The sequence below is a fragment of the Cherax quadricarinatus genome, chromosome 43 (genome assembly GCF_038502225.1).
Source record: "Cherax quadricarinatus isolate ZL_2023a chromosome 43, ASM3850222v1, whole genome shotgun sequence".
Taxonomy (NCBI): domain Eukaryota; kingdom Metazoa; phylum Arthropoda; class Malacostraca; order Decapoda; family Parastacidae; genus Cherax; species Cherax quadricarinatus.
Window position 1 is genome coordinate 32,609,500 of NC_091334.1, and position 9,299 is coordinate 32,618,798.

Genomic DNA, 9,299 nt, shown 5'->3' on the forward strand with positions numbered 1-9,299 from the left:
AATATGATGGTCCAGCATGGACCAGAATATAAAGTTTTCTCTCCAAATTTTGGTTTGAAAATTTTACAGTACTGTGTTTGTTAATTGATGTGTAATGCTGTTTGGTTTTTTAACATCATCAATCTCCCAACAAAGAAGGAAACACTTTGACTGTCATTAATTCAATCACTGTCTTGCCCAAAGGGCAAGACATGAGCCTTTGAACCACAACGTCCTCTCCCCCTCTTTCAAAGTGCTGGCACTGTATTTCCCACCTCCAGGACTCAAGTCTGGCTAACTAGTTTTCCTGGAAACCTTTGATAAATGTTACCTTGCTGACACTCCAACAGCATGTCAAGTCATGAAAACCACTTGCCTTCCCTCCTGTCTAACATCTTCACACAAGTCTGTTAGATGTCCAAGCCCATAGCACTTAAAGCCTTATATTCTACCCCTCTAACATTTTCTAAGGACAATCCCTACCCTTCCTTCCCTCCATCCCAGATTTATACACTCTCCTAGTCATTGTATTTTTTTTTTTTTATGGCCTTCCCAAATGCTCAGTATTCTGAATAATACTTTTGAACTCCTCATCTCCTCCTAGTCTCCAAATTCTGAATTCTCTGCATAATATTCACCCTAACACTACCCTCAAACATATCTATACTGCCTCTAGTCTCCTCACTACAACATTTGAAACCCATGCTTCTCACCCATAAAAGTGTTTGTACCACTATACTCTGGTACATCCACCTTTTTGCTTTCATGGATAGTTCTTTACCTCCACAAAGGCCTCAGTGCACCACCCACTTTTTCCTTTCATCAATTTTGTGGCTCATTTCCATCTCTCAATAGACCTATCTGCTGATAAGTCCCTGTTCAAATATATGAACACCTTTGCCACAGCCATACTCCCTCCCTCCAGTCTGATGTCCAATCTTTCATTGCCTATATTTTTAATGCTCTCATCACATTGTTTACTAAGTCACTTTTAACACTTTCAGGGTCGAGAGGCCCTCTCCTAAACTTGTTCTCAGGGTTGAAAATTTTTCGGGGAAAATTTTTTTTTTTTCTTGTGAAATGATAGAGAATCTTTTCCCGATCATAATGACACCAAAAGTATGAAATTTGATGGAAAACTTAAGGAATTACGCTCTTGCAAAGTTAGCGGTCTCGACGATGTTTATGCATCGGCGATTTCGCCCACTTTGAGCCCTATTTTCGGCCAATTTCAGTGTACTAGTCGACAAAAATCATTTCTATTTCGCTAGAACTCCATTTTTTCTATCAAATGAGTACAAGAAACCACCCATTTACCGATTTCAAGTATCCAATAAAGTGGTCAGAAATTGGCAATTTTGCCAATTTCCAAATAGGGTCCAGAATAAGCAAAACAGACATTCCTGGCACTAAAATAACATTTTCTCTGTTCATTAGTCACATCCCCAGGCCCCTCTTGCATCTCTTTTGCTTTCCACTTTCAATTTTTATTCTCACAAAAAAATAGAAGATTTACTGTTATGCAGACTACTGCATTAGTGTAGAAATGGTGAAAGAATATTAGACTCGCCAGTTGATGAGTATTGGACGCTTGGCCTGATTTGTTTACTTTCGAAATTTGGAAAAAATCAAACATTTCTGCTACTTTGAGCTCAATTTCAAGGTACTTTTCATTATGATTCCAATAAAAATCATCTCAATTTCTGTAATATGTCTTCCATTCTAGAAAATGAGACCAGGAAAGCTAGAATACAACCATAAATACCATACAAAAATACACTGCAAAGTCGTTGTTTTAACGATTTCAGGGTCAACAGGTCCTCTCCCAGACTTGTTCTCAGGTCGACAAATTTAAAAAAAAAAATTATTTCTTATGAAAAGATAGAGAATCTTTTCCCGATCATAATGACACCAAAAGTATGAAATTTGATGGAAAACTTACGGAATTATGCTCTCGCGAAGTTAACGGTCTCGACGATGTTTACGCATCGGTGATTTTGCCACTTTGAGCCCTATTTTCGGTTAATTTCATTGTACTAGTCGACAAAAATCATAACTATTTTGCTAGAACTCCATTTTTTCTATCGAATGACTACAAGAAACCACCCATTTACCGATTTCAACTATCCAATAAAGTGGTCAGAATTTAGCAATTTTGCCAATTTCACACAAATTTCAAAAGATGCCAATTTCCAAATAGTCCAGAATAAACAAGAAAGACATTCCTGGCACTAAAATAACATTTCCTCTGTTAATTAGTCACGTCCCCACACATCTCTTACATTCTTTTGTTTTCCACTTTGAATTTTTATTCTCACAAAAAATAGAAGATTTACTATTATGCAGACTACTGCATTAGTGTAGAAATGGTATAAATAACATCAGCACACTTGTGAAAGAATATTAGACTCACCAGTTGACGTGTATTGGACGCGTAGCATGATTTGTTTACTTTTGAACTTTGGCAAAAATCGAAGATTTCTGCTACTTTGAGCTCAGTTTCAAGGTACTTTTCATTGTAAAACCAATCAAAATCATTTCAATTTTTGTAATATGTCTTCCATTCTATAAAATGAGACCAGGAAAACTAGAATACCATCATAAATACCATACGAAAATACAGTGCAAAGTCGCTGTTTTAAACCAAAAACACTGTCAAAGTTTTTTTTTCTCATTACGCACTGTGTGCTGCAGGATTTTTTTTAGACTGTGCACACTGACCACATAGACCCATTCTTTCATATGTAGGCCTACCAGCTTTCTCTCACTAAATTTGAGGGCGCTGGAATTTATGCGTACTAGTACGTCAAAAACCCTGGTGCATAAGCCGTTCTTGTACATCAGAAACCCTGAAAGGGTTAAATCAAGAACACGGTCAGTTTTTTTTTTCTCATTATGCACTGTGTGCTGCAGGATTTTTTTTTATACTGTGCATACTGACCACATTGACTCATTCTTTTATATGTAGGCCTACCAGCTTTCTCTCACTAGATTTGAAGGCGGTAGAATTTAGGAGTTCTGGTACGTCAATAACCCTGGTGCGTAAGCCGTGCTAGTAGTCAGAAACCCTGAAAGGCTTAATTTCCTTTGTTTATATACCCTCCCAAACTTATTTACCAAACTTTGCAGCTTCTCTTCTGAATCTCCCAAAAGAACTGTTATTGGCAAAAAGCAACTGTAACAACTCCCACTCTGTACCTGATTCATTGTTTTTCAATCCCACACCTACCTCTTAACACCCTAGTATTTACTTCCTTGATAATCCCATCTATAAATATTTTAAAGATCCATGGTGACATTACACCTCCCTGTCTAAGGCCTACTTTTACTGGAAAATAATAATCTTTCTCCTACATACCCTAACCTGAGCCTCGCTACCCACATAAAAATTCTTTACCTCTCTAACTACCACCTATTCTATGCACTTGCAACATGTGCCACATTGCTCCTCTATCATGATTTTTCTAAGTCCATAAATACTGTGAAAGGTTCCTTACCTTTATTTAAATATTGTTCACTTACATTCTTCAATGTAAACACTTGTCTACACATCCCCTATGCCCTCCTAAAACCTTCTTGTTCATTTGCACTCCTACTCTCTTACCCTTAATTCTTTCATTAATAACTTTACCATACAGTTTACCTGGTATACTCAACAGGCTTATTTTCCTATATTTCTTCATTGTCTTTTATCCCCTTTTATTCTGTTTATAAAGGAACTATGCATACTTTCTTCCAATCCCTCAATACCTTCCCTCCTTTCATGCATATATTGAACAAATGCACACCATCCACACCAAAACTAGATCCCCACTTGCTTTTTAACATTTCTGTCTTAATCCCACCTGTCCCAGCTTTTACCCTCTTTCATTCTGCCCACTGCCTCACACACCTCTCCCACATACATCTAACTCTTCCTAATGCCTAAAAGCTGTTATACCTCCCTGGCCAATGCAAGAAATTGCAGCCTCCATCTTCACAGTAGCTCCACTTTCCCATCTAATATTTCCTCTCTTGATTTTAACCCTTTCAGGGTCCGTGCCGTAGATCTAGGGCTTTACGTTGAGGGTCCAAACCGTAGATCTATGCCATGAGCTCAGCTCACTCTGATGAGCTGTGAGCAGTAAATTTGAACCTAGATATGAGAGAACATCTATGTGGTATGTGTGCACCACATAAAACAAATCCTGCAGCACACAGTGCATAATAAGAGAAAAAACTGAGACTGTAATTTTCTATTAAAACAGCAACTTTGCAGTGTTTTTTAGTATGTTTTTTACAGTTGTATTTGCGATTTCTTGGTCTCATTTGATAGAATGGAAGATATATTACAGAAATAGAGATGATTTTGATTGGTTTTAGTAATGGAAATGGGTTGAAACTGAGCTTAAAGTAGTGGAAATGTTAAATTTTTGCCGATGTTCAAGAGTAAACAAATGATCCCACACATCTAATACACGCCAGCTGGTGGGTCTAATATACGTTCACAAATGTGGTGATATTATTTATACAATTATTACAGTATTACATAACAGTAAATTTTCTATTTTTTGGTTTGAATAAAAATTCATTATGTGAATTAAAAATCAAAATGGAATTAATTTGTAAAGACTGAAAACATAACTAATGAACAGAGGAAATGTTAGTTTAATGCCAGGAATGCCTGCATTGTTTATTCTGAACCCTATTTTGAAATTGGAATATTTTGAACTTTGCACTAAATTGGGCAAGTTACCAATTTCCGATCACTTTATTTTGTAGTTGAAACAGTTGATTTGGTGATTTCTTGTGCTCAGTCGCTAGAATAGAAGTAATGCTAGTGAAATAGCTAAGCATTTGATCAACTGGAATAAAGTAATTGGCCTAAAATGGGAGTCAGTCAGCAAAATTGCCGATGCGGAAATATCGCTGACACATCAAAATTCGCAAGAGCACAATTTCGTCAATTTTCCATCAAATTTTGTACTTTTTGTTTTATTACCTTCAGAAAAAGATTCTCTACCATTTCATAAGAAAAAATAACAAAAATATTTTTTTAAAAATCTTGGACACTGGTGCACACTTCGAAATTTGGCCTCTGGACCCTGAAAGGGTTAAGTTATAAGGTCATATGTTCCCTAAGCTTTTTCAACTTACTGGTCTTACTCCAAAACTTTTTTTTATTCTCAGTAAAATGTGTGTATAACACCTCTCCCACTACCTTATTAACTTTACTCTCACACTTCATCACTCTTTAATCTCTTCGTCTTCATATACTCCATCCTTTTGTACTTCGCTTCTACATTGTTAAGAAATGCTTGTGTATATGTGATTTACAGGGGTCAAGTCACAGCTCCTGGCCCCCAACTCTTAACTGGTTGGTATTAGGTTTACTCTCCTGACTTCAAGAGCCAGGAGAGAGAGATGCAGCTGACTGGCAAATCTTCGAGTCAGCTGCATCAGTGATCAATAATGGTAGAACGAACCATCAACACATGTTTTTATATGTAATGCCTCAATCGTATCATGACTTCATTACAGATATTACCATGGATACTGTTTCATATTTTTTTTTTTTTTTTTTAAAAATTTAGCCAGTCAAACTTGGGGGGAATGGGGGCATCCTTGACACCTGAGTGTAATGCAGTTAAATAAAATTTATAAACTGTATTATGTCAAAACCCATAGTGTTCAAAGCCGTACTATGCAAGGTATTACTGTATATGCATTTTTTAGACCGAACTCTATTACATACTTGCTTAATATACGATAGTGTAAATATATCAGGCTTTTATATATACAGTGGACCCCCGGTTAAAGATATTTTTTCACTCCAGAAGTATGTTCAGGTGCCAGTACTGACCGAATTTGTTCCCATAAGAAATATTGTGAAGTAGATTAGTCCATTTCAGACCCCCAAACATACATGTACAAACTCACTCACATAAATACACTTACATAATTGGTCGCATTCGGAGGTAATCGTTATGCGGGGGTCCACTGTATTTGAAAGTGAAAAAAAGCTATATAATTTTAGTGATTTTAGCTTTACAGCAGCAGCCCAGAAGTTAACCTGCTGTATCAACGTTGTCCTCCTCTAACTGATGACTACACGTGGGTTTTCAATAGGTTCTTTTGTTTGTCCACTTTCAATAGTTTTTTCCATTTCATGCTTGTGCAGTATTGTCAATTTGTTTATGGCAAGTGGTGCCATGTAACTTTTATGTTGGGTGTGGCATCCAGAGTGTTGGGGTTTTGTCAGCTCCCGTCTCTGAGTGGTCATCCATTACTGCGAGGAATGTCTGTACCACCATGTGTGTCTAGTGACACACCCTGTGTGTCTAGTGACACACCCTGTGTGTCTAGTGACACACCCTGTGTGTCTAGTGACACACCCTGTGTGTCTAGTGACACACCCTGTGTGTCTAGTGACACACCCTGTGTGTCTAGTGACACACCCTGTGTGTCTAGTGACACACCCTGTGTGTGTGTAGTGACACACCCTGTGTGTGTGTAGTGACACACCCTGTGTGTGTAGTGACACCCTGTGTGTGTAGTGACACACCCTGTGTGTATAGTGACACACCCTGTGTGTGTGTGTGTATAGTGACACACCCTGTGTGTGTAGTGACACACCCTGTGTGTGTGTAGTGACACACCCTGTGTGTCTAGTGACACACCGTGTGTGTCTAGTGACACACCCTGTGTGTGTGTAGACACACCCTGTGTGTGTGTAGACACACCCTGTGTGTGTGTAGACACACCCTGTGTGTGTGTAGACACACCCTGTGTGTGTGTAGACACACCCTGTGTGTGTGTAGACACACCCTGTGTGTGTGTAGACACACCCTGTGTGTGTGTAGACACACCCTGTGTGTCTAGTGACACACCCTGTGTGTCTAGTGACACACCCTGTGTGTCTAGTGACACACCCTGTGTGTCTAGTGACACACCCCGTGTGTCTAGTGACACACCCCGTGTGTCTAGTGACACACCCCGTGTGTCTAGTGACACACCCCGTGTGTCTAGTGACACACCCCGTGTGTCTAGTGACACACCCCGTGTGTCTAGTGACACACCCCGTGTGTCTAGTGACACACCCCGTGTGTCTAGTGACACACCCTGTGTGCCTAGTGACACACCCTGTGTGCCTAGTGACACACCCTGTGTGCCTAGTGACACACCCTGTGTGCCTAGTGACACACCCTGTGTGCCTAGTGACACACCTGTGTGTGTAGTGACACACCCTGTGTGTGTCTAGTGACACACCCTGTGTGCCTAGTGACACACCCTGTGTGCCTAGTGACACACCCTGTGTGCCTAGTGACACACCCTGTGTGCCTAGTGACACACCCTGTGTGCCTAGTGACACACCCTGTGTGCCTAGTGACACACCCTGTGTGCCTAGTGACACACCCTGTGCGCCTAGTGACACACCCTGTGTGCCTAGTGACACACCCTGTGTGTAGTGACACACCCTGTGTGTGTAGTGACACACCCTGTGTGTGTGTGTAGTGACACACCCTGTGTGTGTGTGTAGTGACACACCCTGTGTGTGTGTAGTGACACACCCTGTGTGTGTGTAGTGACACACCCTGTGTGTGTGTAGTGACACACCCTGTGTGTGTGTGTGTAGTGACACACCCTGTGTGTGTGTGTAGTGACACACCCTGTGTGTGTGTGTGTAGTGACACACCCTGTGTGTGTGTGTAGTGACACACCCTGTGTGTGTGTGTGTGTGTGTAGTGACACACCCTGTGTGTGTGTGTAGTGACACACCCTGTGTGTGTGTGTGTGTGTGTGTGTGTAGTGACACACCCTGTGTGTGTGTGTAGTGACACACCCTGTGTGTGTGTGTAGTGACACACCCTGTGTGTGTGTGTAGTGACACACCCTGTGTGTGTGTGTAGTGACACACCCTGTGTGTGTGTGTAGTGACACACCCTGTGTGTGTGTGTGTGTAGTGACACACCCTGTGTGTGTGTGTGTGTGTGTGTGTGTGTGTGTAGTGACTCGCCCTGTGTGTGTGTAGTGACACACCCTGTGTGTGTGTAGTGACACACCCTGTGTGTGTAGTGACACACCCTGTGTGTAGTGACACACCCTGTGTGTGTAGTGACACACCCTGTTTGTGTGTAGTGACACACCCTGTGTGTGTAGTGACACACCCTGTGTGTGTGTAGTGACACACCCTGTGTGTGTAGTGACACACCCTGTGTGTGTAGTGACACACCCTGTGTGTGTAGTGACACACCCTGTGTGTGTAGTGACACACCCTGTGTGTGTGTAGTGACACACCCTGTGTGTGTGTGTGTAGTGACACACCCTGTGTGTGTAGTGACACACCCTGTGTGTGTGTAGTGACACACCCTGTGTGTGTAGTGACACACCCTGTGTGTGTAGTGACACACCCTGTGTGTGTAGTGACACACCCTGTGTGTGTAGTGACACACCCTGTGTGTGTAGTGACACACCCTGTGTGTGTAGTGACACACCCTGTGTGTGTAGTGACACACCCTGTGTGTGTAGTGACACACCCTGTGTGTAGTGACACACCCTGTGTGTGTAGTGACACACCCTGTGTGTGTAGTGACACACCCTGTGTGTGTAGTGACACACCCTGTGTGTGTAGTGACACACCCTGTGTGTGTAGTGACACACCCTGTGTGTGTAGTGACACACCCTGTGTGTGTAGTGACACCCAGTGTGTGTAGTGACACCCTGTGTGTAGTGACACCCTGTGTGTGTGTAGTGACACACCCTGTGTGTGTGTGTGTGTGTAGTGACACACCCTGTGTGTGTGTAGTGACACACCCTGTGTGTGTGTAGTGACACACCCTGTGTGTGTGTAGTGACACACCCTGTGTGTGTGTAGTGACACACCCTGTGTGTGTGTAGTGACACACCCTGTGTGTGTAGTGACACACCCTGTGTGTGTGTAGTGACACACCCTGTGTGTGTGTAGTGACACACCCTGTGTGTGTAGTGACACACCCTGTGTGTGTGTAGTGACACACCCTGTGTGTGTAGTGACACACCCTGTGTGTGTAGTGACACACCCTGTGTGTGTGTAGTGACACACCCTGTGTGTGTGTAGTGACACACCCTGTGTGTGTGTGTGTGTGTGTGTGTGTAGTGACACACCCTGTGTGTGTGTGTGTGTAGTGACACACCCTGTGTGTGTGTAGTGACACACCCTGTGTGTGTGTGTAGTGACACACCCTGTGTGTGTAGTGACACACCCTGTGTGTGTAGTGACACACCCTGTGTGTGTGTAGTGACACACCCTGTGTGTGTGTAGTGACACACCCTGTGTGTGTGTAGTGACACACCCTGTGTGT

The 9,299-nt window shown here is 42.1% G+C and overlaps 1 protein-coding gene across 1 annotated transcript in view; it reads left to right on the forward strand.

Annotated features, from left to right (window-relative positions):
* LOC128705976 (golgin subfamily B member 1-like) overlaps positions 1–9,299 on the forward strand; it is a 120,442-nt gene that overhangs the window by 15,654 nt on the left and 95,489 nt on the right. The window lies entirely within an intron of this gene.